Source organism: Salmo salar, chromosome 15 (genome assembly GCF_965601325.2).
Source record: "Salmo salar chromosome 15, fSalSal1, whole genome shotgun sequence".
Classification (NCBI taxonomy): Eukaryota; Metazoa; Chordata; class Actinopteri; order Salmoniformes; family Salmonidae; genus Salmo; species Salmo salar.
Window position 1 is genome coordinate 61,596,407 of NC_138305.1, and position 27,874 is coordinate 61,624,280.

Here is a 27,874-nt window from a genome sequence, read left to right on the forward strand (position 1 = left end):
AGACAACATTTTAACAGTTTTAGAAACGTCAGAGTGTTGTCTGTCCAATGCCACCATGCATATGCATATCCTGCCTGAGTAACAGGCAGTTTACTTTGGGCACCTAAGTCATCCAAACTTCCGAATACTGCCCCCTACCCCGAAGAAGTTAAACCCAGCTAGAGTGAGTGGACAGGGTCACTATTAATATAAATAAATAGATTTGCTTTATACATGGAAGTGCTTTGCTGTAGATCAGGGGTTCCAAACTTTTTTGGCACGCGACCCCATCTTGTCACCTGAAAATTCTTGTGACCCCAACCATGTGAAATAAATTTTGTAATTAACAGACAATGTTTACAAAACATTCTAACAGTATTTCTGATTGTATTATCAACTCACCATCATGTACTTTTAACCCCCAAAGGTTAACACCTCCGGAAATCCAATGAGCATAATAAAAATCTGCCAGTTTAAGCTAAAAAGATATTTGTTTTTTTGCTTTGGATGCTTCTCTATCCACCACATTCACCTATATCGCACTTCCGCATGAAAAGTGACAGAGCTAGTGCGGTGTTTGTCAGACCATGAGACATAATGAAAATTGGTCTTCTCACAAAATCGTATGTAGCGTCCGAATGGTTTGGCCAACAAACGATTACTGCCCCATGGAAAGATGAGACTCTCATGAACACAACGGTGTTCTCCGTTTTGGTCTACGACCTCCACAAGCGCCGATGCAGCTGATCTGCCAACTTCTCTCTGTAGCGTCCGAACAGTTTGGGCTGAACACTGTGAAACTCTGTGGAAAGGTGAGGCTCTTACGAACACGTACATGTCCTTTTTGCTCTTGGACTCCCCACAGGCCTCACAAGACTCGACTGAAAGTCCCCCGGTACCAGTTGAAAAAATTAATGGAATACCTTATGTGGAGACTGTTTAGTGCCAAAAATAGGGGGTCAAATACATGTAAAAAATTATTATAATAATGTTTCCTGGTCTTTTTTATATATCTCAGATATAGAACAAACACTTCAGAACCTACTTTCTGTAGATTTTTTGTTGTTGTTGGGACTGTCTGTTGTTCAATGTAGTGAATTAACTGCTAAAAGCAGTAAGGCCAAAAATATTTGATTTATTTTGAAACTTGGGTTTTAAATTTCAAAATCAGGGCCTCCTGAGTGGCACAGCGGTCTAGGGCACTGCATCGCAGTGCTAGAGGCATCACCACACACCATCGATCCTGGGCTGTATCACAACCGGCCGTGATCGGAAGTCCCATAGGGCTACGCACAATTGGTCCAGCGCCGTCCGAGTTAGGGGAGGGTTTGGCCGGGGGGGCTTTACTTGACTCATCGCACTCTAGCGACCGTGTTTCCTCCGACACATTGGTGCGGCTTGCTTCTGGGGTTAAGCGGGTGGAGGTTAGGAAGCACAGTTAAGTGGGTCTTGTTTCGGAGGACGCATGACTAGAACTTCGCCCCCCAAGCCCGTTGGGGAGTTGCAGCGATGAGACAAAGTCAAAATTGGGGAGAATAAAAAAAACAACAACATCTTAATCAAATAGCAAAGTGATCCTTGGTATTGTTGGGGTTCGTTTCCTTGTTCCTTGTCAATCATTGGCTCATTGGTGAAATTAGCATTCTGACAATCTTTAATTAAATCATTCAAAAACCTTTATTAATGCAATTGCAGACAGAAGTTGACATCAGGAACATAACGCATGTTTCCGAGTAAGTTCTGCAAAATGTAAAGGTCCCAAGTTATTTTATTAAACCGAAGTCCAGCCCTTGTGATGTCACTGTATACGTCATTACCTTATACTCTTCAGACCAAGCCCATGCATACATAGCTATATAAACTTGCAAGAGATACAATAGTTCCAGTGTTTTCTAAGGCCTAGGCAATAAATGTCCACTCACCGAAGTTGATTTATTGTGGAATTTCTGACTAGTCTCTTATCTCCTACACTCCCCTGCAGAGTTCTGTCACAGTCACACATTTCTCAGAGGGGTCTCTTTATAAGAGGAAGAGTCTAGAAAACTACTTTGGAACAATACTAAACATCTATAATGTCTAGGACCCTATAAATGTAAGGAGGGAGGGGTCTTATAACCCCTCCCCTTCTATTAATACAACATAAGCATAATCAATTATTATAATACATCAAACATTTGGTACAACCCCTATCATGACCCCTAGGTGAACCCCTTTCAGTATGACCTTCTTAAAAAATTCCATATAGCTTAGTAGAACCCACACTCCCACGGCTTAGACTTTTTAGTGCAAAAAATAAGGGGTTAAATACCAAAGAAATATCCCTCAGAAATAGGACAGACACTTCTGAACATACTTCCTTTAGATTTTTGGGGGAGACTATCTGTTGTTCCATGTAGTGAATCTGTTAATCAGTGTGTTTGCATGGGCTAATAGCAGTAAGGGGAATCAAATATTTTACTAAATAATAGTTTTATATATGTTTGTTGATAGTTCAAGGGGTCTTCAAATTCTAAATTAAACAGCATAATTATTCTTGGTATGACCTTCTTTAATTACAGAATTCCATATAGTTTATAACCTTATGTGGGACTCTATGACAGTCATTTATGAGAGCAAATTAGTCTGACATAATTTCTCTTATCTCACCACCACTAATGAGAGGGGTGTGCTGGATGCATGTTGCACCAGAGCTTCTCAAAGTCAAGGGGCGTGGTCGACAGTGCGCACCTCATTTCTCCTGTCACATCCAACCTGTATCGATATTTGTTTTTAATGCAGATTAGAGCACTGAATCAGCGTACCATCAGTTTTAATGCTCAGAGGGAGACGGCACAGTATTCTCTTTGAGTTAGGAACCAAAACTCTGCCATAGTGACCTGTTAATGCGTTGTCTGCAGCATTCGGTCACATGACCGCTCAATCAGCGTGTAAACTGAGCCAGGATCACAGTCAAATGGATTTAGCTGATTCGGTCACTATCTATATAATTGTTTTTGTATTTCCCCTTCATGCTTGCATTCACTTTGTTCAGTTTCACAAATATGTCTGTTACATAGGCAAGGAGACATTTTCTTTTCACTACACAGAAAGTCAACAAAGTTGTTTTTTAACATCTATTTTGAATAACAACAGTTCCTCTCTCAATTTGAAAAATCTTTCCAACACTCCCCCCTCGATAACCATCAAGCCTCGGTGTGAAATAGAAGATTGTCATGCTCTGATCCCATATCTCCACATAGATTTACGAGCAGGTGTGCACGACTTAGTCTACAATCAAAATTACTGAGTTCTGCACTCTGATCTTTTGCTGCCAGTTGCTCTCGGTGTATCCATTTTAGTTCAGTGGGTGTATCATACAATGCATCCATATGGCAGAGGCAGACACGTTCATACAGTAACTAGAGTGCAGATGCCTGCCCACCGTCCCATGATAGATGGAGCCCCATCTGTACAAAAGCCCACCATTTGATCCCATGGAATCAGTTTTTTTGTCAACATACTATAGCCACGCAGCACACTGAACATCCCCTGTGCAGTTTTATGCTTGGGAATCGTGAGACAGACCATATGTCCTCGTGAACAGCATCTCCCGATATGTAGCTAACAAAAGTCAATACATGGGCATCTCTGTCCTCACAGTTAACGTCCATTTGGAGAGCATGATGTGGGGAGTTTTTGAGTCGTTCAGTCAGTTTCCTCTTGAATGCTAGCTAAAACACAGAGTTTCTGTTCCTGTGCCTCTCCTCACATTGTTTTCACCATATCAATTGCGACCAGTAATATCAAAGTCTGCAATAGTTTTTATTTTTTTATTTTTTTAATTCTCTGCAATAGTGTGGTTTCATAGGTACTGGGCTTAGCCATTCACCGTGGGAATGAGTCAAGTGCAGCCTTTTCCCACGATCTGAGGGCAACTCTCTGGTTGAATGTTACATTTTTTCTAAATCTAAAAGTTATTTCGATTTTTAAGGTTAACCACATTACAATGATTTTGAGAGACAAAGACAATCATTTGCATATTTTGGGATTTTGGAAATTCCCCCGCAACCCCATTTTCACATCAGGCGACTCCACAGTTTGGGAAACGCTGCTGTAGAGGTATGGCAAATGTACCTTAGCCATGAGATATTTCTGTGTGTGCTTGCGTTTCACTACCCATATATTTTATTTTAGATTTTACATGGTAAAGGCTACTTGGAGGTTTGTGTAAAGGCTACACTTTATAGATTGCTTACTAGATGGTGAGGTGAGGTTTTGTAATTGTTGTAGGAAAGGGCAAGTTTCAGGAGAAATTCAATAACCACTCTGGAGGTAAATGACCTTTACAATAAATCCATTTCTTATTAGTTTTGGACCAGAAACTTCATATTAATTCTCAATGAAGCACATCCAAATTCAGCATTACATGGATGTTCACACTTGCACATATGATATACTTTATAAATACGTGAGCAGGCAAAACACAAACACAGACATGCATGCACATTGACAGACATGCATGAATGCACACTCACTTACACACACACGCGCAAGCAAGAACACACACACAGTATTGGAGATAGAAAAATCGCAATGTAAGCTGAGACGTGTTAAACAGCCTAAAGAAGTGTTGTAACATTAAAAAGCATAAAGCATTCATCAGCATAAGCTGTCAAGAACCTGTTGCTTCCCACTGTTTTCAAGGAACAGTGTTGTGAGCTGTCATTCAAGTCTCTGAAATCATTCATCTCACAATGGCCTCTGTGGAGCACTGCAATGTTCCAATTTCCTAATCAAATTAAACAAGGATGAGGGGGAAAAAACTATAACCAAAACAGTTGGCTATTGTTTTATTTAATACACTGCTTCTCAGATTTTCATCTAGTCTTTTCTACCCTTAGTAAATTTAATTCAGCACCGGCTGACATTTTGTAAAACAGTTCTTGCCCTATTCTTGTCCAGTTATCATCATATAAATATGATGAATATGAATAGGCCTATCAGAGTGGTGTGTGTGTGAGAGCATTCATATAACTCATATGGGGTAGGAACTGACTTTATTTGGCTGCAGTGGGAGCAGGAGCATCTGCTGTGAGACACACACTCTTATTACAGCCCGCTCTGACACAATCATTTAATTCCATTCATCCAAATGGCTGGAGGTCACAGTGAAAAGCTTTCATTGTATCCTGCTCAAAAAAATAAAGGGAACACTTAAACAACACAATGTAACTCCAAGTCAATCACACTTCTGTGTAATCAAACTGTCCACAGAGCCCACTGTATCTGCGAGCTGTTGGCTGGAGGACATGTGCCAAGACCAGAGTAGGCACACTTGCTATTTAACTCAACAGTTTGTGGCAAAACTACCGGTAGAGTTGAAAATTACAAGTACACATCATCACGTACTGATTTTTATCTGCAACAAGTCAGTTTGGTGGAAACACACGGATCTTAGAATATTCGGATCTTAGAATATTCACATAAAAATGTCACCAATTAGATGGAAATGTAGCTACTGACAGACTAATCTGCTGTTTTATTAAAACATGTTTACTTGCCGATACATTAAAGTTTAAATTAAAGTTAATAGACTGAAGTTAGTTTATCCAATTACATTAATATCACAATTAATTGATCAAGAAGTTGAAGTCAACACAATTGGTTTCTGATGCAGCTGGAATCATTTAGTCACTTGTCAGCACACTTGTAAAAAATATTACACTGCTCAAAAAAATAAAGGGAACACTTAAACAACACAATGTAACTCCAAGTCAATCACACTTCTGTGAAATCAAACTGTCCACTTAGGAAGCAACACTGATTGACAATAAATTTCACATGCGGTTGTGCAAATGGAATAGACAACAGGTGGAAATTATAGGTAATTAGCAAGACACCCCCAATAAAGGAGTGGTTCTGCAGGTGGTAACCACAGACCACTTCTCAGTTCCTATGCTTTCAGGCTGATGTTTTGGTCACTTTTGATGCTGGCGGTGCTTTCACTCTAGTGGTAGCATGAGACGGAGTCTACAACCCACACAAGTGGCTCAGGTAGTGCAGCTCATCCAGGATGGCACATCAATGCGAGCTGTGGCAAGAAGGTTTGCTGTGTCTGTCAGCTTAGTGTCCAGAGCATGGAGGCGCTACCAGGAGACAGGCCAGTACATCAGGAGATGTGGAGGAGGCCGTAGAAGGGCAACAACCCAGCAGCAGGACCGCTACCTCCGCCTTTGTGCAAGGAGGAGCAGGAGGAGCACTGCCAGAGCCCTGCAAAATGACCTCCAGCAGGCCACAAATGTGCATGTGTCTGCTCAAACGGTCAGAAACAGACTCCATGAGGGTGGCTCGACGTCCACAGGTGGGGGTTGTGCTTACAGCCCAACACCGTGCAGGACGTTTGGCATTTGCCAGAGAACACCAAGATTGGCAAATTGTGCTCTTCACAGATGAAAGCAGGTTCACACTGAGCACATGTGACAGTCTGGAGACGCCGTGGAGAACGTTCTGCTGCCTGCAACATCCTCCAGCATGACCGGTTTGGCGGTGGGTCAGTCATGGTGTGGGGTGGCATTTCATTGGGGGGACGCACAGCCATCCATGTGCTCGCCAGAGGTAGCCTGACTGCCATTAGGTACCGAGATGAGATCCTCAGACCCTTGTGAGACCATATGCTGGTGCGGTTGGCCCTGGGTTCCTCCTAATGCAAGACAATGCTAGACCTCATGTGGCTGGAGTGTGTCAGCAGTTCCTGCAAGAGGAAGGCATTGATGCTATGGACTGGCCCGCCCGTTCCCCAGACCTGAATCCAATTGAACACATCTGGGACATCATGTCTCGCTCCATCCACCAACGCCACGTTGCACCACAGACTGTCCAGGAGTTGGCGGATGCTTTAGTCCAGGTCTGGGAGGAGATCCCTCAGGAGACCATCCGCCACCTCATCAGGAGCATGCCCAGGCATTGTAGGGAGGTCATACAGGCACGTGGAGGCCACACATTACTGAGCCTCATTTTGACTTATTTTAAGGACATTACATCAAAGTTGGATCAGCTTGTAGTGTGGTTTTCCACTTTAATTTTGAGTGTGACTCTAAATCCAGACCTCCATGGGTTGATAAATTGGATTTCCATTGATTATTTTTGTGTGATTTTGTTGTCAGCACATTCAACTATGTAAACAAAAAAGTATTTCATAAGATTATTTCATTCATTCAGATCTAGGATGTGTTATTTTAGTGTTCCCTTTATTTTTTTGAGCAGTGTATTTGTGAAAAACACCAGCTTTTATTTTTCTGCCTCACCCCATCCCTGGCCAGACGTTAGGTGAACAGGGGTGAATGACCCTACAGTTGACCCAATCCATGAGAATCTCCTTAAATTGTCCGATGGCCTATATTTGGCCCTTAAATTGAAAACGCGGCTGGGTGATATTTGTTTCTAGCTTTTCCAAATGGCTGTCTGAGATTTCAGAGATGCTGTTGTTGGTGAAAGTTACGTCTGCTCGGCCACAAGGCCTTTTGATTATCACCTCTTTAGGCCTCTCACTGTGAAGCAGGAAAACTGTGTGTGTGTCTGGCAGGGTTAGGGTTATGGCTAGGATTAGGGTTGAGCCGGGAGAGAGGGGACATAAAGCTAGGGTAAGGGTTAAGGCCAATATTATGGTTCAGGCAAGGGCTACCAAAAACATAGTGATCATAGTTAACATAGTAATAACACGGTTACAACACTAAACCCAATCCTAACTCTAACCCTTAACCCTAACCCATGTCCCCTAACCCTAGACTTGTAATAACCTGCGGCGTGTGTGCGTGTGTGTGTGCGCACGTCTGTTAACACACTTTTATGTTTATCCAATTTCTTCAGGAAACCTCCAGCACAGCACCATAAAACCCAATTATTTATTCATAAAATGTTATGGAAGCAAATTATCCACTCTTCCAAATGTAATAAAATGGCTGGCGAGGATTTATAGTACCTTCAGAGAGTATTCATACCCCTTGACTTTTTCCACATTTTGTTGTGTTACAAAGTGGAATTAAAATTGCTTTAATTATAATTTTATGTTAACAACACAACATACTCTAATGTCAAAGTGGAAGAAAAATGTTGACCTTTGTAAAAAAGTGTCAATACATGTTAGAATCACTTCTGGCAGTGATTACATCTGTCAGTCTTTCTGGGTAAGTCTCTAAGAGCTTTCCACACCTGGATTGTGCAACATTTGCCCATTTTTTTTCAAAGTTCTTCAAGCTCTGACAAATTGGTTGTTGATCGTTGCTAGACAACCATTTTCAGGTCTTGCCATAGATTTTCAAGCAGATTTAAGTCAAAACTGTAACTCGGCCACTCAGGAACATTTACTGTCTTCTTGGTTAGCAACTCCAGTGTGGATTTGGCCTTATGTTTTAGATTATTGTCCTGCTGAAAGGTGATTCATCTCTCTGTGTCTGGTGGAAAGCACACTGAACTAGGTTTTCCTGTAGGGATTTGCCTGCTGCTTAACTCCATTTAGTTTATTTTTTATCCTTAAAACTCCCCAGTCCTTAACAATTGCAAGCATGCCCATAACATGATGCAGCCACCACTATGCTTGAAAATATGAGGAGTGGTACACAGTAATGTGTTGTATTGGATTTGCCACAAAAATACACATTTTGTATTCAGGACAAAAAGTGAATTGCTTTGCCACATTTTTTGCAGTATTACTTCTGTGCATTGTTGCAAACATGATGTACACTACCGTTCAAAAGTTTGGGGTCACTTACAAATGTTTTAAAAAAAGAGTCCAGTAAAACAACATCAAATTGATCAGAAATACAGTGTAGACATTGTTAATGTTGTAAATGACTATAGCAGCTGGAAACGTAAGATTTTTCATGTAATATCTACATATGCTAACAGAGGCCCATTATCAGCAGCCATCACTCCTGTGTTCAAATGGCACGTTGTGTTAGCTAATCCAAGTTTATCATTTTAAAAGGCTAATTGATCATTCGAAAACCATTTTGCAATTATGTTAGCACAGCTGAAACCTTTTGTTCTGATTAAAGAAGCAATAAAACTGGCCTTCTTTAGACTAGTATCTGGAGTATCTGGAGCATCAGCATTTGTGCATTAAATTTCAGGCTCAAAATGGCCGGAAACAAAGACCTTTCATCTGAAACTCGTCAGTCTATTCTTGTTCTGAGAAATGAAGGCCATGCGAGAAAATGCCAAGAAACTGAAGATCTTGTACAGCAGCACAAAAAAAGTGTATGTTTTAGAATATTTTCTGTACAGACTTCCTTCTTTTCACTTGGTCAATTAGGTTAGTATTATGGAGTAACTACAATGTTGATCCATCCTCAGTTTTCTCCTATCACAGCCATTATGTAACCTTATTTAACTAGGCAAGTCAGTTAAGAACAAATTCTTATTTACAATGACAGCCTACCGGGGAATAGTGGGTTAACTGCTTTGTTCCGGGGCAGAACGATAGCTTTTTACCTTGTCACCTCAGATTTGATCCAGCAACCTTTCGGTTTGTCACGTCCTGACCAGTAAAGGGGTTGTTTGTTATTGTAGTTTGGTCAGGACGTGGCAGGGGGTGTTTGTTTTAGGTGTTTCTTTTTTTTTTTGGTTATGTTCTATGTTAGTCTATTTCTATGTTAGTTCTAGTTTTTCTATTTCTATGTTTAGTTTATTGGGTTGACCTTCAATTGGAGGCAGCTGTTCTTTGTTGCCTCTAACTGAAGGTCCTATTTAGTAGGGGTGTTTTTTCATGGGTTTTTGTGGGTAGTTGTTCCATATGTAGCTGTGTGCCTTACAGGACTGTTTCTCATCATTGTTTTTGTTTAAGTGTTTGTTTTGGTTTTCTTCTAAATAAAGAAGATGAGCATACACATACCCGCTGCGCCTTGGTCCCATCTTTACGACGAGCGTGACACGGTTACTGGCCCAACGCTCTAACCACTAAGCTACCTGCCACCCCATTAATCTCTAACGGTTTTAAAATGACTATTGTCCTGATGGTGAAATCCCTGAGCGGTTTCCTTCGTCTCCGGCAACTGAGTTAGGAAAGACGCCTGTATCTTTGTAGTGACTGGGTGTATTGATACATCATTCAAAGTGTAATTAATAACATCACCATGCTCAAAGGGATATCCAATGTTTGCTTTGTGGGACTTTACAGATAATTCCATGTGTGGAGTACAGAGATGAGCTAGTCATTCAAAAATCATGTTTATCTTTGAATGAATAGGGATAATGGCCATTAGATACAGTCTATGCTAGCTAACTAACGGTCATGTTAAGTCTTTGAGAATGCTAATTATGTTAACTCAACTTCTGAGTGTTTACACTACATGAAAACAAACATTTTAATGGGTTTTTTCTCAACATAGAATTGACATATTTAAGTTCTTTGCAAGTTATTTAATAATTTTGACAAACTCTACAGAGTGAGTCCATGCAACTTATTATGTAACTTGTTAAGCAAATCTTTAATCCTCATGTTTATTTAGGCTTGCCATAACAAAATGGTTGAATAATTATTGACTCAAGACATTTCAGCTTCACATTTGTAATGAATTTGGAGAAATTTCTAAAAACATATTTCCAATTTGACATTATGGGGTATTATGTCTCGGCCAGTGACAAACAATCTTTATTTAATTCAGGCTTTAACACAACAAAATGTGTAAAAGTCAACGGGTGTGAATACTTTCTAAAGCCAGATGTAAAAAGACAAATCTCTTCTACAAGTGTATGTTAATGCCAGCACTTCAGTATATGATGATGGTCTCTAAGTTTTGACATTGAGAGGCTTAAACAGATTTTTTTCAGACAGTTCAGTATAGGGAGTGAACAGAAGAAACAAAATACATTTACCTTTGTTTTTGTTTGTGTCAGTTATCGACCGTCCACTCTGCTGAGGACAAAGTAGTGGCCTTTTGAACAGGACATGGAGGGAAACAGTCATTCTGCAGGGGATACATTTTGAGAGCATTATGATAATTATCCCTTTGTTGTGTTTGAAGGTCAATTATCATATTAAACGGCTCACATTGGTTTTCCTGATTTGATGGTAGCAAGTTGTTGTAGGCACTAGGCAATCGGCACAACCATTTCTACCTCTATCCTGCCTCTGATTTGGGTAAAAAATAAAGACACTATGTAGCACACAATTGACACACAAAATAACATTATGACAGTACATCAAGAGTAGTGGCTTGAGAGATTCCTTTCTACAGTCTGGAGAGCATTGTGGGATTCTACAGTGTATGAAAAGGCAAAAAAAAATAGCATCTATTACTGTATTGGTAGAGTAGTCTAGGCAGTGGCGGATTTAGGCATAAGCAACATGGGCAGCCGCCAAGAGCGGCATCTTGCCAGGGGGCGGCATTCGGCGCCCGGAAAAAAAAAAGAGAAAAAAAATGTGTATATATACAGTTGAAGTCAGAAGTTTACATGCAATTAGGTTGGATATATTAAAACTCATTTTTCAAACAATCCACAAATGTCTTGTTAACAAACTATAGTTTTGGCAAGTCGGTTAGGACATCTACTTTGTGCGTGACAAGTAATTTTTCCAACAATTGTTTACAGACAGATTATTTCACTTAGAATTCACTGTATCACAATTCCAGTGGGTCAGAAATGTACATACACTAAGTTGACTGTGCCTTTAAACAGCTTGGAAAATTCCAGAAAATTATGTCATGCTTTAGAAGCTTCTGATAGGCTAATTGACATAATTTGAGTCAATTAGAGGTGTAACCGTGGATGTATTTCAAGCCCTACCTTCAAACTCAGTGCCTCTTTGTTTGACATCATGGGAAAATCAAAACAAATCAGCCAAGACCTCAGAAAAAAAAATTGTAGACCTCAGCAAGTCTGGTTCATCCTTGGGAGCAATTTACAAATGCCTGAAGGTACCTCGTTCATCTGTACAAACAATAGTACGCAAGCATAAACACCATGGGACCACGCAGCCGTCATACTGCTCAGGAAGGAGACTGTCTCCTAGAGATGAACGTACTTTGTTGCGAAAAATGCAAATCATTCCCAGAACAACAGCAAAGGACCTTGTGAAGATGCTGAAGGAAACAGGTACAAAAGTATCTATAGCCACAGTAAAACGAGTCCTATATCGACATAACCTGAAAGGCCGCTCAGCAAGGAAGAAGTCACTGCTCCAAAACCGCCATAAAAAAGCCAGACTACGGTTTGCAACTGCACATGGGGACAAAGATAGTACTTTTTGGAGAAATGTACACTGGTCTGATGAAACAAAAATAGAACTGTTTGTCCATAATGACCATCCTTATGTTTGGAGGAAAAAGGGGGAGGCTTGCAAGCCGAAGAACACCATCCCAACCGTGAAGCACGGGGGTGGCAGCATCATGTTGTGGGGGTGCTTTGCTGCAGGAGGGACTGGTGCACTTTCACAGAATAGATGGCATCATGAGGTAGGAAAATTATGTGGATATATTGAAGCAACATCTCAAGACATCAGTCAGGAAGTTAAAGCTTGGTCGCAAATGTATCTTCCAAATGGACAATGACCCAAGCATACCTCCAAAGTTGTGACAAAATGGCTTAAGGACAACAAAGTCAAGGTATTGGAGTGGCCATTACAATGCCCTGACCTCAAACCTATAGAACATTTGTGGGCAGAACTGAAGAAGCATGTGCGAGCAAGGAGGCAAACAAACCTGACTCCGTTACACCAGCTCTGTCAAGAGGAATGGGCCAAAATTCACCCAAATTCTTGTGGGAAGCTTGTGGAAGGCTATTCGAAACGTTTGACCCTAGTTAAACAATTTAAAGGCAATGCTACCAAATACTAATTGAGTGTATGTAAACTTCTGACCCACTGGGATTGTGATGAAAGAAATAAAACCTGAAATAAATAATTACTATTATTCTGACATTTCACAATCGTAAAATAAACTGGTGAGCTTAACTGACCTAAGACAGTGAATTTTTACTAGGATTAAATGTCAGGAATTGTGAAAAACTGAGTTTAAATGTATTTGTCTAAGGTGTATGTACACTTCCGACTTCAACTGTTTATATATAAATTACAGTCACAAAATTCACATTTTTTTAAATCTATTTTTCACAGGTTTTTGCCTGCAATATGAGTTTTGTTATACTTACAGACACCATTCAAACTGTTTTAGAAAATTCAGAGTGTTTTCTATCCGAATGTGTTAATAATATGCATATCCTAGCTTCTGAGTTGGTGTAGGAGGCAGTTAAAAATGGGCACATATTTTTTTCAAAATTTCTCAATACTGCCCCCTAGCCCCAACAGGTTAATAAATATTCCAATTGGTGACATTTGAGCAATCGATTTTCTGTCGCTCATTTGCACGTCATGTCAATGATATCATGCCACATGTGGGACTGTGGGTCAATTAACCTTGTCGGAGTGGGCTCCCTTATTCTAGTTTGTGAGCTTGGCAGGCTACTGCCTGGGAAGGTCTCCCACTCAGAAGTACGAGATGGGGTGGGGGCAGGGGTAGGTTGACCTCAGGTCTCCCCACTGGAAGCCCGTGGTAGGGGGAGCGGGGGAATCTATCAAATAGCGCACCTCTAACTGTGTAAAGTACTAATGCAATTAGTTGTGGAATTTAGTTTGTGTGTTTCTTGTTTGAAGTGCAATAGTTTAATAATCAGGTTCTCTTCTTTATAAGTGTGCTATTCTATTTGTGTATTTGTGTGATATAGGATTTGTGCAATTTTAGTTTTGTTTGTGTTTTTTTTAGCAAAAGGGCAATAGTGTAATAATTCAATTCTCTTTTTTATTTGTATTTATATACTATTTATCTTTGTTACTTCTTTTTGATATGTATGAGTCTTATTTTAGTATATATATTTATATAGTTTTAAATGTTATGATTATTTATTTGTGTTGTTCCAAATGTCTGAGTAAAAATTACAGTTGGGGGGGGGGGGGGTTCACCCAGGGAGGCATACAAGCTAGAAGCGCCACTGAGTCTAGGGGTTTGCACTGTGCAGGCTTACACAAAATCATCAACCCCTGTTTTAAAGGATGATTTCGGAGCACACACTGTGATCAACTTGACCATGCTTTCAGAAGCAGGTGGCGGAGGATAGGACAAACTGCCCCTGCAGAATAAATATGAAGTCAAATCATTAGAGCTCTGAGGCACAGATTGGTTGGAATAACTGACTAAAACTGTCATGTGTGTAATTGGCCTGTTTTAAAGAGATGCAGGGGATCTGTTCTGCGAGAGGTATGGTGTGTTTTGTTTTCCTCCCTTTTGTGCATCGGCTTCTGTTATGAAGAGACGTGTGAAACTGACATTTAAGATGGCTCCATCTATATGCAGCATGTTTGTGTGTTCCTGAGGCATTGGGGCATGCTTTAGAATAGGCTGTGTTTTCAGAGACAGCGTAGGAGTTCATTCATTCAGAAACTACAGCACCCCAGGGGTTCTACATACTAAAGAGTGTTACCAAAACGACCAGTTAAAGCCTAAGGCCCAACATATTCAATCCGCTTTTACCAAGAAACCTCTTAGGTGTTAATGTAAAGCTTGAGACCAAGAACACAAACATTGGCACAGACACGTGAATACAGACACATGATAAGATACGCACTATACATACACATGGATTTAGTAAATCTGTGAATGTATTGTAATGTTTTAAAATGGTATAAACTGCCTTAATTTTGCTGGACCCCAGGGAGAGTAGCTGCTGCTTTGGCAGCAGCTAATGGGGATCCATAATAAATACAAATACAAATGCCCAATCACATACTAGACAAAGCGACACAATTGCATACCCGCACACATACAAGTTGTTACATCTGCTCCTGCCATGCCATCTACTGCTCATCCTGTGTCTCCTTGACCTGCCGCCACTCCCCCAGTACTCTCTCCCTCTGTGTGTGTGATTGTGTGGGCGGAGAGCAGATCCCAACCAGCTGCAACCTGCTCCATAATCAAGACCTCTACAAATACTCTGTCCTGCCACTTCCACACTGCCATATCGTAATACAGTGAGGGAAAAAAGTATTTGATCCCCTGCTGATTTTGTACGTTTGCCCACTGACAAAGAAATGATCAGTCTATAATTTTAATGGTAGGTTTATTTGAACAGTGAGAGACAGAATTTAAAAAAAATAAAAAAAATACACATGTCAAAAATGTTATAAAATGATTTGCATTTTAATGAGGGAAATAAGTATTTGACCCCTCTGCAAAACATGACTTAGTACTTGGTGGCAAAACCCTTGTTGGCAATCACAGAGGCCAGACGTTTCTTGTAGTTGGCCACCAGGTTTGTACACATCTCAGGAGGGATTTTCTCCCACTCCTCTTTGCAGATCTTCTCCAAGTCATTAAGGTTTCGAGGCTGACGTTTGGCAACTCGAACCTTCAGCTCCCTCCACAGATTTTCTATGGGATTAAGGTCTGGAGACTGGCTAGGCCACTCCAGGACCTTAATGTGCTTCTTCTTGAGCCACTCCTTTGTTCCCTTGGCCGTGGGTTTTGGGTCATTGTCATGCTGGAATACCCATCCACGACCCATTTTCAATGCCCTGGCTGAGGGAAGGAGGTTCTCACCCAAGATTTGACGGTACATGGCCCCGTCCATCGTCCTTTTGATGCGGTGAAGTTGTCCTGTCCCCTTAGCAGAAAAACCCCCCCAAAGCATAATGTTTCCACCTCCATTTTTGATGGTGGAGATGGTGTTCTTGGGGTCATAGGCAGCATTCCTCCTTCTCCAAACACGTTGAGTTGATGCCAAAGAGCTCCATTTTGGTCTCATCTGACCACAACACTTTCACCCAGTTGTCCTCTGAATCATTCAGATGTTCATTGGCAAACTTCAGACGGGCATGTATATGTGCTTTCCTGAGCAGGGGGACCTTGCGGGCACTGCAGGATTTCAGTCCTTCACGGCGTAGTGTGTTACCAGTTGTTTTCTTGGTGACTATGGTCCCAGCTGCCTTGAGATCATTGACAAGATCCTCTCGTGTAGTTCTGGGCTGATTCCTCACCATTCTCATGATCATTGCAACTCCACGAGGTGAGATCTTGCATGGAGTCCCAGGCCGAGGGAGATTGACAGTTATTTTGTGTTTCTTCCATTTGCGAATAATCGCACCAACTGTTGTCACCTTCTCACCAAGCTGCTTGCCGATGGTCTTGTAGCCCATTCCAGCCTTGTGTAGGTCTACAATCTTGTCCCTGACATCCTTGGAGAGCTCTTTGGTCTTGGCCATGGTGGAGAGTTTGGAATCTGATTGATTGATTGCTTCTGTGGACATGTGTCTTTTGTACAGGTAACAAACTGAGAATAGGAGCAGTCCCTTTAAGAGTGTGCTCCTAATCTCAGCTCGTTACCTGTATAAAAGACACCTGGGAGCCAGAAATCTTTCTGATTGAGAGGGGGTCAAATACTTATTTCCCTCATTAAAATGCAAATCAATTTATAACATTTTTGACATGCGTTTTTCTGGATTGTTTTATTGTTATTCTGTCTCTCACTGTTCAAATAAACCTACCATTAAAATTATAGACTGATCATTTCTTTGTCAGTGGGCAAATGTACAAAATCAGCAGGGGATCAAATACTTTTTCCCTCACTGTATCTGCTCAGTCAGTCCACGTTTCTAGCCGTTTGTTACTATCTAGAGCCTGTTGTGCCTGTTTTCCTTGCCTGACACAGTTTTCCTCTCCGCTACAGTTCTACCTGCTCTGAATCTGGCCCCTGTCTCAAATCCCACATCTCCTCATCCTGCTACTCTGCCCTGGATTCTCCACCCTACTGCTCCCCTGGATTCCCCTCCGGACCAGCTTACCCTGTCCCAACCCCTCTCGCGCGAGCCTCAGCCTCAGCACCTGGTTCCCTGCAACCTGCCCGAGCTTCCACTGGCCTGCGCTCCATCTTCCCCCTGTGTTTCAATAAATACCTTGGTTACTTCATCCCAGTCTCCTCGTCTGAGTCTGCTCTTGGGTTTTCCTGTTCCACTCCACGTAACACAAGTACACACACACACTTAGACACACCTGACATGGTTGACAGGTTATCTTGAGGGAGCAAGAGAAAGGTCACTCAATATATCTTTTTCCTCTGCCTCTCTTGGGTTTGGCAATTTTTCTGTATAAATATGAAAATGAGGAATGATTTTTTGTCTTGTCTGAACCTGGAGGACCCAGACGCTCTGTATGCCTTCAGTAGGCTTACATCACTGCAAGGAAGAGAGGGAGGAATTTTGTAATGATCTCTTTCATTTTGTGATTTTTGCACCGTATTTATCACCATGGTAATCACACCATACATTACAGGGCTTCTACATTATTGTTACGTTATCCACCTTATGAAGCCTCACCAACTTGACAAAGTTCCTGATCGAATGCGATTGTTTTCCTCATTCCGGCCCATTCACAAACAAACAAAACCATCGTTAAATATTAATGCCTACAACAACTTGCTACCATCAAATCAGGAAAACTAATGTGAGCCGTTTAACCTGTTATGGCTAGGGGGCAGTATTTCACGGCCGGATAAAAAACGTACCCGATTTAATCTGATTATTACTCCTGCCCAGAAACTAGAATATGCATATAATTATTAGCTTTGGATAGAAAACACTCCAAAGTTTCTAAAACTGTTTGAATGGTGTCTGTGAGTATAACAGAACTCATTTGGCAGGCCAAAACCTGAGAAGATTCTATACAGGAAGTACCCTGTCTGACCATTTCTTGGCCTTCTTGATTATCTCTATCCAAAACAGGGGATCTCTGCTGTTACGTGACACTTCCTACGGCTCCCATGGGCTCTCAGAAGGCGGCAAAAAGCTGAATCGTGGCTTTGCAGGCCCTGGTTGAAAAACATTAGTGCGTTTGGATAGTGGCCAGTCACAGTACTATGAGACTCAGGCTCGTGCACGAGGGGATCCCATGCTTTTATTTTCTCTCTCTTTGTATGTAAACACGCTTTCCTGGTCGGAATATTATCGCTTTTTTACGAGAAAAATGGCATAAAAATTGATTTTAAAGAGCGGTTGACATGCTTCGAAGTACGGTAATGGAATATTTAGAAATTGTTTGTGTCACGTCCTGACCAGCAGATGGAGCTGTTGTAGTAGTTTGGGGGTCAGGACGTGGCAGTCTTGTGTGTGTGTTTGAATGTTCTGTGTGTCTTGTGACTCCTGATCAGGAACAGCTGGGGATCGTTGTTCCTGATTGGGAGTCATATATGTAGGAGTGTGTTTGTCACTGGGGTTTGTGGGTGGTTGTTTTTGCACTGCGTTTATAGCCTGCAGAGCTGTCACTGTTGTCACCTTTTTTTGTGTTAAGTGGATGCTTTACTCCTTATTTTTAATTAAAGATGAGTATTCACATACCTGCTGTGCCTTGGTCCATTTATGAAGACAGCCGTTACAGAACCACCCAACAAAGGACCAAGCAGCAGAAGAGGAGGAAGCCACAGGAGAGAAAAAGGGAGGAATGGACATGGGAGGACGTCCTGGACGGCAAGGGAGCCTACACCTGGGAAGAGATCCTGGCCGGAAGGGATCGCCTCCCATGGGAACAGATGGAGGCACTCAGGAGAGCGGAGGCAGCTGGACAGAGGAACCAACATGAATGTTATGCTGGAACACGGCTGGCGAGGAAGCCGGAGAGGCACCCCCAATACATTTTTTTGGGGGGGCACACGGGTAGCTTGGCCAGGCCAGGGAAGAGCCGTAAGCCAGCTACCCGTGACTACAGGGAGGTGCATATGAGGTGGAGGGCGCCATGTTACGCTGTGGTACGCACCATCTCGCCTATACGGACGCACAGCTCAGTTCGCCCAGTACCAGCGCCCCGCAGGTGCCAGGGCAAGGGGAGCATCGAGCCGGAAGGGGTGATGCCAACCCTGCACTCAAGACCGCCAGTGCGCCCTTTCGGTCCGGTGTTTCCCGCTAGACGCACTAGCATGGAGGTGCGTGTCTCCAGGCTGGCACGTCCAATACCAGCCCCACGCATCAGGAGTCTAGTGTGTCAACAGTCACCAGCCCAGCCTCACCAGTCAAGTCACCAGAGCTGCCCTGAACTGCCAGAGTGGCCAGAGCTGCCCTGAACTGCCAGAGTGGCCAGAGCTGCCCTGAACTGCCAGAGTGGCCAGAGCTGCCCTGAACTGCCAGAGTGGCCAGAGCTGCCCTGAACTGCCAGAGTGGCCAGAGCTGCCCTGAACTGCCAGAGTGGCCAGAGCTGCCCTGAACTGCCAGAGTGGCCAGAGCTGCCCTGAACTGCCAGAGTGGCCAGAGCTGCCCTGAACTGCCAGAGTGGCCAGAGCTGCCCGGAACTGCCAGAGGGGCCCTCCTGCCCCCCGGCCCGAGGGGCCCGTCTGCCCGGCGCAGCTATCGGCGCCATCAAAGTGGGCGACGCCGAAGGTGGAGCGAGGTCCACGGCCTGCACCTGAGCCACCTCCAGGATAGGTGGGTTGGGGAGGGAGGGTGGCTGCCCTCCCTTATTGTTTAAGGGTTAGTGTTTATGGGTTTGTTGGGGATTTTGTTTGTTGGGGATTTTTTTTTGTTAAGTGCATTCACTAATGTCACGTCCTGAACAGCAGATGGTGCTGTTGTAGTAGTTTGGGGGTCAGGACGTGGCAGTCGTGTGTTTGAATGTTCTGTGTGTCTTGTGACTCCTGATCAGGAACAGCTGGGGATCGTTGTTCCTGATTGGGAGTCATATATGTAGGAGTATGTTTGTCACTGGGGTTTGTGGGTGGTTGTTTTTGCACTGCGTTTATAGCCTGCAGAACTGTCACTGTTGTCACCTTTTTTGTGTTAAGTGGATGCTTTACTCCTTATTTTTAATTAAAGATGAGTATTCACATACCTGCTGCGCCTTGGTCCATTTATGAAGACAGCCGTTACAGTTTGTCACGAAATGCGTCGTGCTCGTGACCCTTATTTACACTTCGGATAGTGTCTTGAACGCACGAACAAAACGCCGCTATTTGGATATAACTATGGATTATTTTGAACCAAACCAACATTTGTTATTGAAGTAGCAGTCCTGGGAGTGCATTCTGACGAAGAACACCAAAGGTAATCAAACTTTTCTAATAGTAAATCGGAGTTTGGTCAGGGCTAAACTTGGTGGGTGTCAAAATAGCTAGCTGTGATGGCTGGGCTATCTACTCAGAATATTGCAAAATGTGCTTTCACCAAAAAGCTATTTTAAAATCGGACATAGCGAGTGCATAGAGGAGTTCTGTATCTATAATTCTTAAAATAATTATGTTTTTTGTGAACGTTTATTGTGAGTAATTTAGTAAATTCACCGGAAGTTTGCGGGGGGTATGCTAGTTCTGAACGTGACATGCTAATGTAAAAAGCTGGTTTTTGATATAAATATGAACTTGCTTAAACAAAACATGCATGTATTGTATAACATAATGTCCTAGGCGTGTCATCTGATGAAGATCATCAAAGGTTAGTGCTGCATTTAGCTGTGGTTTTGTTTTTTGTGACATATGCTAGCTTGAAAAATGGGTGTCTGATTATTTCTGGCTGGGTACTCTGCTGACATAATCTAATGTTTTGCTTTTGCTGTAAAGCCTTTTTGAAATCGGACAGTGTGGTTAGATAAAGGAGAGTCTTGTCTTTAAAATGCTGTAAAATAGTCATATGTTTGAAAAATGGAAGTTTTTGTATTTTTGAGGAATTTCTAATTCGCGCCACGCCTATCATTGGATATTGGAGCAGGTGTTCCGCTAGCGGAACGTCTAGATGTAAGAGGTTAATATGATAATTGACCTTCAAACACAACAAAGGGATAATTATCATAATGCTCTCAAAATGTATCCCCTCCAGAATGACTGTTTCTCTCCATGTCCTGTTCAAAATGCCACTGCTTTGTCCTCAGCAGAGTGGACGGTCGATAACTGACACAAACAAAAACAAAGGTAAATGTATTTTGTTTCTTCTGTACACTCCCTTTACTGAACTATCTGAAAAAAATCTGTTTAAGCCTCTCAATGTCAAAACTTAGACCATCATCATATACTGAAGTGCTGGCATTAACATACACTTGTAGAAGAGATTTGTCTTTTTACGTCTGGCTTTAGAAAGTATTCGCACCCGTTGACTTTTACACATTTTGTTGTGTTAAAACCTGTTGGGGATCTGATCCCGGTATTGGGATTTATTGTGAAGAGACCATGGCGGGAAATTCAAAACTGCAAAAACCTAATAATTTCAATTTCTCAAACAATCAACTATTTTTCACCATTTGAAAGATAAACATCTCCTAAATCCAACCACATTGTCCGATTTCAAAGAGGCTTTACGGCGAAAGCATAAAGTTAGGTTATGTTAGGAGAGTACATTGAAAATAGCTGTGTAATGTTTTGTCAATTCAAAGACAGGCGTCACCAAAAGCAGATAACCAGTTAAAATTATGCACTAACCTTTGACAATCTTCCTCAGATGACACTCCTAGGACATTATGTTATACAATACATGCATTTTTTGTTCCATCAAGTTCATATTTATATCCAAAAACAGCATTTTACAGTGCTTCCGGTGAATCAACGTTACAATTTACACAATTACTATTCGAAAACATTGGTAAATTATAATATTGTCATTCAAAGAATTATAGTTTAACATTTCGTAAATGCTACTGCATTGCCAGATTTCAAAATAACTTTACTGGGAAATCACACTTTGCAATAAACGGGGTGCTGTGCTAAGAACAATAGGCTAGGATATACAGGTTAGCACCATCTTGTAACCATCTAATATCAATAATACTATTGTCAATAATTCCTTACCTTTGATTATCTTCATCCATTGGCACTTCCAGGAATCCCAGGTCCACAACAAATGTGGTTTCTTTCGACAAAGTTCATAATTTATGTCCAAATAACTCCAAGTTGTTCCATGTTGTTAGCGCTTCGGTAGGCTACTCAAAAGTAGGGCGGGGGGGAAAGTCACGACGAAAAGTAAAAAAAAATATCTATTTACGTTCGTTCAAACAGTGAAACATCAGTAATGTTTCAACCCGACCTCTCCTGTGTCTTGAAAAACGTTTTTGAAAAATGTCTCGCCTCACATGAACTCACATGAATGCGCAGGTGCGCGCAATAATGAAGTGACGACATCCCAGGGACGTCAACTTCTCTTCCTTGTCATCCGGTCTCTGTTCATCATAGACGCTTCAAACAACTTTATAAAGATCCTTGACATCTAGTGGAAGCCGTAGGAAGTGCGAAATGAATCCTTTGTCACTGTGTGATCTTTTGTTGTGTTTTTCTCAGGTTTTTGCCTGCCATATGAGTTTTGTTATACTTACAGACACCATTCAAACAGTTTTAGAAAATTCAGAGCGTTTTCTATCCAAATATGTTAATAATATGCATATCCTAGCTTCTGAGTTGGTGTAGGAGGCAGTTAAAAATGGGCACATATTTGTTTTTTAATTCTCAATACTGCCCCCTAGCCCCAACAGGTTTTAAAGCCTGAATTTAATATTGATTAAATAGAGATTTTGTCACTGGCCTAGACATAATACCCCATAATGTCAAATTGGAAATATGTTTTTAGAAATTTATCCAAATTCATTACAAATGAAAAGCTGAAATGTCTTGAGTCAATAAGTATTCAACCCTTTTGTTATGGCAAGCCTAAATAAACATTTGGAGTAAACATTTGCTTAACAAGTCACATAATAAGTTGCATGGACTCACTCTGTACATTTTGTCAAAATTATTAAATATCTTGCAAAGAACTTAAATATGTCAATTCTATGTTGAGAAAAAAAAAACATTAAAACGTTTGTTTTCATGTAGTGTAAGCCACTCAGAAATCGAGTTAACATAATTAGCATTCTCAAAGACGTAACATGGCAGGTTAGTTAGCTAGCATAGACTGTATCTAATGGTCACTATCCCTATTCATTCAAAGATCAATTGTGGAAATGGCAATGTTGTTAGACACAGAATATCAGTGACCAAAGACAGAATCGGTGCCAAAATGTTTTATGTAGATAACATTAGGATATTTGCTATCCATTGTGCCACAAAGCTAACTAACCTGCCATGTTAAGTCTATGAGAATGCTAATTATGCTATCTCAGCTTCCGAGTGCATATACTACGTGAAAACAAAAGTTGTACTTAAAAAAATCTTCAACATAGGATTAACGTCTTTCAAATTCTGTGCATTTTATTCAAAAGTTTGGCAATTCATATTCAACAATGGTTTGCTTGTTTGTAAATGGGCCAGAAGTAGGAAAACAATCATAAAAAATGTAATGCACCCTTGTTGCCAAGCTGCATAAGGTGGATACTATTTTGGTAGCTATCATTAGAAAACCATCATTGGTGTGATTTACTGAGTCACGATCTAAAACTATTATGACAAATATGGCCTCAGCTCAGATCGGCTCCCACACAAGCAAGTAGACAAATTTTAGACACACACACACACACACACACACACACACACACACACACACACACACACACACACACACACACACACACACACAGTAGAACTAAAAACAACTCATTAGCCCACAGATGTCCGTTAGAGTGAGAGAGAGAATGAGGGATGGTTGGAGAGCGGGAACGGAGGAGTGCTGCATCCATTCATCTCTGCCCGCCACCGAATGGGTGGCTTGGTGGTCCAAAGCCCATCACATTAGCATGAAATAGTCGTACTGGAATTAACCGACCGCATCCTAGCCTCCCACATTGCTCACACAACACACGATCCCCGGGCCAAGGTAAAAGTATGAAACATAAAAAGAAAAAAAGAAAACACAACTACACTGCACAAAGACACTTACACTACATGACCAAAAGTATGTGGGCACCTGCTTGTCGAACATCTCATTTCAAAATCATGGGCATAAATATGGATTTGGTCCCCCCTTTGCTGATAAAACAGCCTACACTTTTCTGGGAAGGCTTTCTGCTAGATGTTGGAACATTACTGCGGCGAATTGCTTCCATTCAGCCAGGCGCATTAGTGAGGTCGGGCACTGATGTTGGGCGAGTAGGCTTGGATCGCAGTCGGCGTTACAATTCATCCCAAAGGTGTTCAATGGGGTTGAGGTCAGGGCTGTGTATAGGCCAGTCAAGTTCTTCCACTGTTGCATTAAGATTTCCCTTTACTGGAACATAGGAGCTCTACCCATGAAAAACAATCCCAGACCATTATTCCTACTCCATGAAACTTTACAATTGGCACTGTGCATTCGGGCAGGTAGCATTCTCCTGGCATTCGCCAAACTCAGATTCGTCCTTCAGATGGTGAAGCGTGATTCATCATTCCAGAGAACGCATTTGCATTGCTCCAGAGTCCATGGCGGCGCCCACTTCAGCCAAAGCTTGGAATTGCGTGTGATTATCTTAGGCTTGTGTTTGGCTGCTCGGCCATGGAAACCCATTTCCTGAAGCTCTCGACAAACAGTTATTGTGCTGACGTTGTTTCCAGAGGCAGTTTGGAACTCGGTAGTGAGAGTTGCAACCGAGGACAGACGATTTTTGCATGCTTTGCTCTTCAGCACTCGGCAGTCCCGTTCTGTGAGCTTGTGTGGCCTACCACTTTGCGGCTGAGGCACTGTTGCTCCTAGATGTTTCCACTTCACAATAACAGCACTTACAGTTGACCTGGGAAGATCTAGCAGGGCAGAAATTTTACGAACTGACTTGTTGGAAAGGTGCCACGATGAAAGTCACTGAGCTCTTCAGTAAGGCCAGTGTACTGTCATGGAGATTGTCTATGGAGGATGCATGGCTGTGTGCTCGATTTTATACACCTGTCAGCGGCAGGTGTGGCTGAAATAGACGAATCCACTCATTTGAATGGGTGTCAACATACTTTTGGATATACACTACCGTTCAAAAGTTTGGGGTCACTTAGAAATGTAATTTTTTTTAAAGAAAAGCACATTTATAGTCCATTAAAATAACATCAAATTGATCAGAAATACAGCGTAGACAGTGTTAATGTTGTAAATGACTATTGCAGCTGGAAAAGGCATATTTTTAATGGAATATCTACATAGGCGTACAGAGGCACATTATCAAGTGATCAATTTTTCTTTTGGAAGAGTCAGCTTTTTAAACCAACATGGCTCAGTTTAAATTGTTTTTACATTGTGATCAAAATGTTTGCACAGCTGAACTGTTGTTCTGATTAAAGAAGCAATAAAACTGGCCTTCTTTAGGCTAGTTGAGTATCTGGAGCATCAGCATTTGTGGTTTTGATTACAGGCTCAAAATGTCCAGAAATAAAGACCTTTCTTCTGAAACTCGTCATCCTATTCTTGTTCTGAGAAATGAAGGCTATTCCATGCGAGAAATTGCCAAGAAACTAAAGATCTTGTACAACTTTGTGTACTACTCCCTTCACAGAACAGCGCAAACAGGCTCTAACCAGAATAGAAAGAGGAGTGGGAGGCCCCGGTGCACAACTGAGCTTTAGGACAAGTACATTAGATTGTTTCTCAAACTAGACAGACTCCTCACAAGGCCTCAAGTGGCTGCTTCATTAAATTGTACCCGCAAAACACCAGTCTCAACATCAACAGTGAAGAGGGGACTTCGGGATGCTGGCCTTCTGTTTGCCTATGTAGATATTCAATAAAAAATATCCAGTTTCCAGCTACAATAGTCATTTACAACATTAACAATGTCTACACTGTATTCCTGATAAATTTGATGTTATTTTATTGGACACAAAAATTGCTTTTCTTTCAAAAACAAGGACATTTCAAAGTGACCCCAAACTTTTGAACTGTAGTGTATAATGTACACACACTCACACAGGCCTGCAAATGGTCCTGTGTGAGATTGTGGCCCAAAAGAAAATAGCTTTTTGATAACTTGGAATCGAAATAAAAACAGCATAAATTCTAATTTATAGGAAGATAGAAATTGTATGTGTGTGGAGCACCAGTCCCTCTCCTCACTCTTATCTTGTTGTTGTAAACCTAATGGACTGTTCAGAACAAATGGCTGTGCTCCAGTCAGTCTGTCCGTGTATGTGTCTCCGAAGCCTGGCCCACTGTTATTTCCCTCAGCTCCTATTGTTTAGGAGAGGAATGAGCTGCTCTGCCCAGAGTGTGACCAGGAGACTACTGCTGGAGAGGATACACCATAGCCAGAACACACTATCAGTACAGGACCAGTCAAAACATCCCATAATACCACCAGCCAAGTGTCACCATGACAACCTGCTCCCTTTGTGCTATCAATGGCTGGACTAGAATTAGGATTAAGCTGTTAGGTTTAGCTGTTAGGCTGATTTAAATAGAAAGGCCCTGTCATAGATATGTTGTCTTTTGTAAACATTGGTTTAATACAGTGTCAGAGAAGGATAATTCCACAGATTCAGGAGGATAATAGAGAATCAATAAAGATCCTGTCTTTACATTCCAGAGCAGAATGCTTTAACTGCACATTTTGTTAAGACACACTAAGGCCTTTAGAATGCTATGTTAAAACAGTGGTATTATGGAGTCACAAATAGGATATGCTATTGTGTCACTAATGGCAGAAAACGTGTTCGAAGAGAATACATTGACTTATGTCACAAAAGCAAGATTGATGTAAAAACAATTATGATTTGATTGATGCATTGTTGATGTTATAAACAGAAAGTATCATTGTCACAATGACATCGCTAATGGAATATCTCGTAATGTAACTTGATTGATGTCACAAAGTGTAGAATTGACAATGATGTAACAGAACATTCACATTATTCCCCCCCCCACGTGCTCTCAGTCGCGCCAGGAAACATTGGTCAAACATTACCTGGACCTTACATCCCTGCAGTATTTTCTCCAAAGCTGAATGACTTAAGTGCAGCTCAGATCACTCACTTGTTACAAAACGACACAATGGATAGAATTTCTCATCACTTCGGACAGTCCACATTTCAACTCCCTCTCTCCCTACTCACCCCAAAACATAATCTAAAGGTAGTGCAAGACATTTTTCTAACTAATTGTGTTCCTCTGCAATTGTGATCACAGTAAACAATGTTGCTGTGTACTTTGACCAATACAAAGAGAGTGCCTTTCAACATATCTGGCTACTCTTTATGTTCTGGGCAGAAGAGGAGTGTGTTTCCTTGCTGAAAGTTTAGGAAGACATACACCTTCAAAGTGCACACACAGAGAGAAAAATGTATATTTTGAATGGATATGGTCCATTAGGAGATTGCTCACATGCTTTCCAATCAGACTCAGGGCCTGCTAATTCACCAGCAGCCATTTACTGTATGGTAGGAGAGAGGCACAAAGGCATTATGGTAATCAGCATGCCTCAGAAATGAGTCTCTCACACACACTCAGTCTATTTCTCTCTCTCTGACACATGCATGCACACATACACATGCCCACACTCACATGCACATACATATGCTCACACATGTGCATTTACGTTTTAGTCATTTAGAAGAGACTCTTATCCAGAGCAACTTACAGTTAGTGCATTCATCTTAAAACCTCTCTAGGGGGTGTGGGACGGTAGCATCCCACCTGGCCAACATCCGGTGAAATTGCAGAGCGCCAAATTCTAATTAAATTACTATAAATATTTAACTTTCATGAAATCACAAGTGTAATACATCAAAATAAAGCTTAACTTGTTGTTAATCCAGCCGCTTTGTCAGATTTCAAATAGGCTTTACGGCGAAAGCAAACCATGCAATTACCTGAGGACAGCGTTCAGCACACAAAACATTACATACAGTTACCAGCCAAGTAGATTAGTCACGAAAGTCAGAAATAGCAATAAAATTAATCACTTACCTTTGATCTTCGTATGGTTGCACTCACAAGACTCCCAGTTACACAATAAATGTTTGTTTTGTTCGATAAAGTCCCTCTTTATATGCAAAAACCTCCATTTTGTTGGCGCGTTTTGTTCAGTAA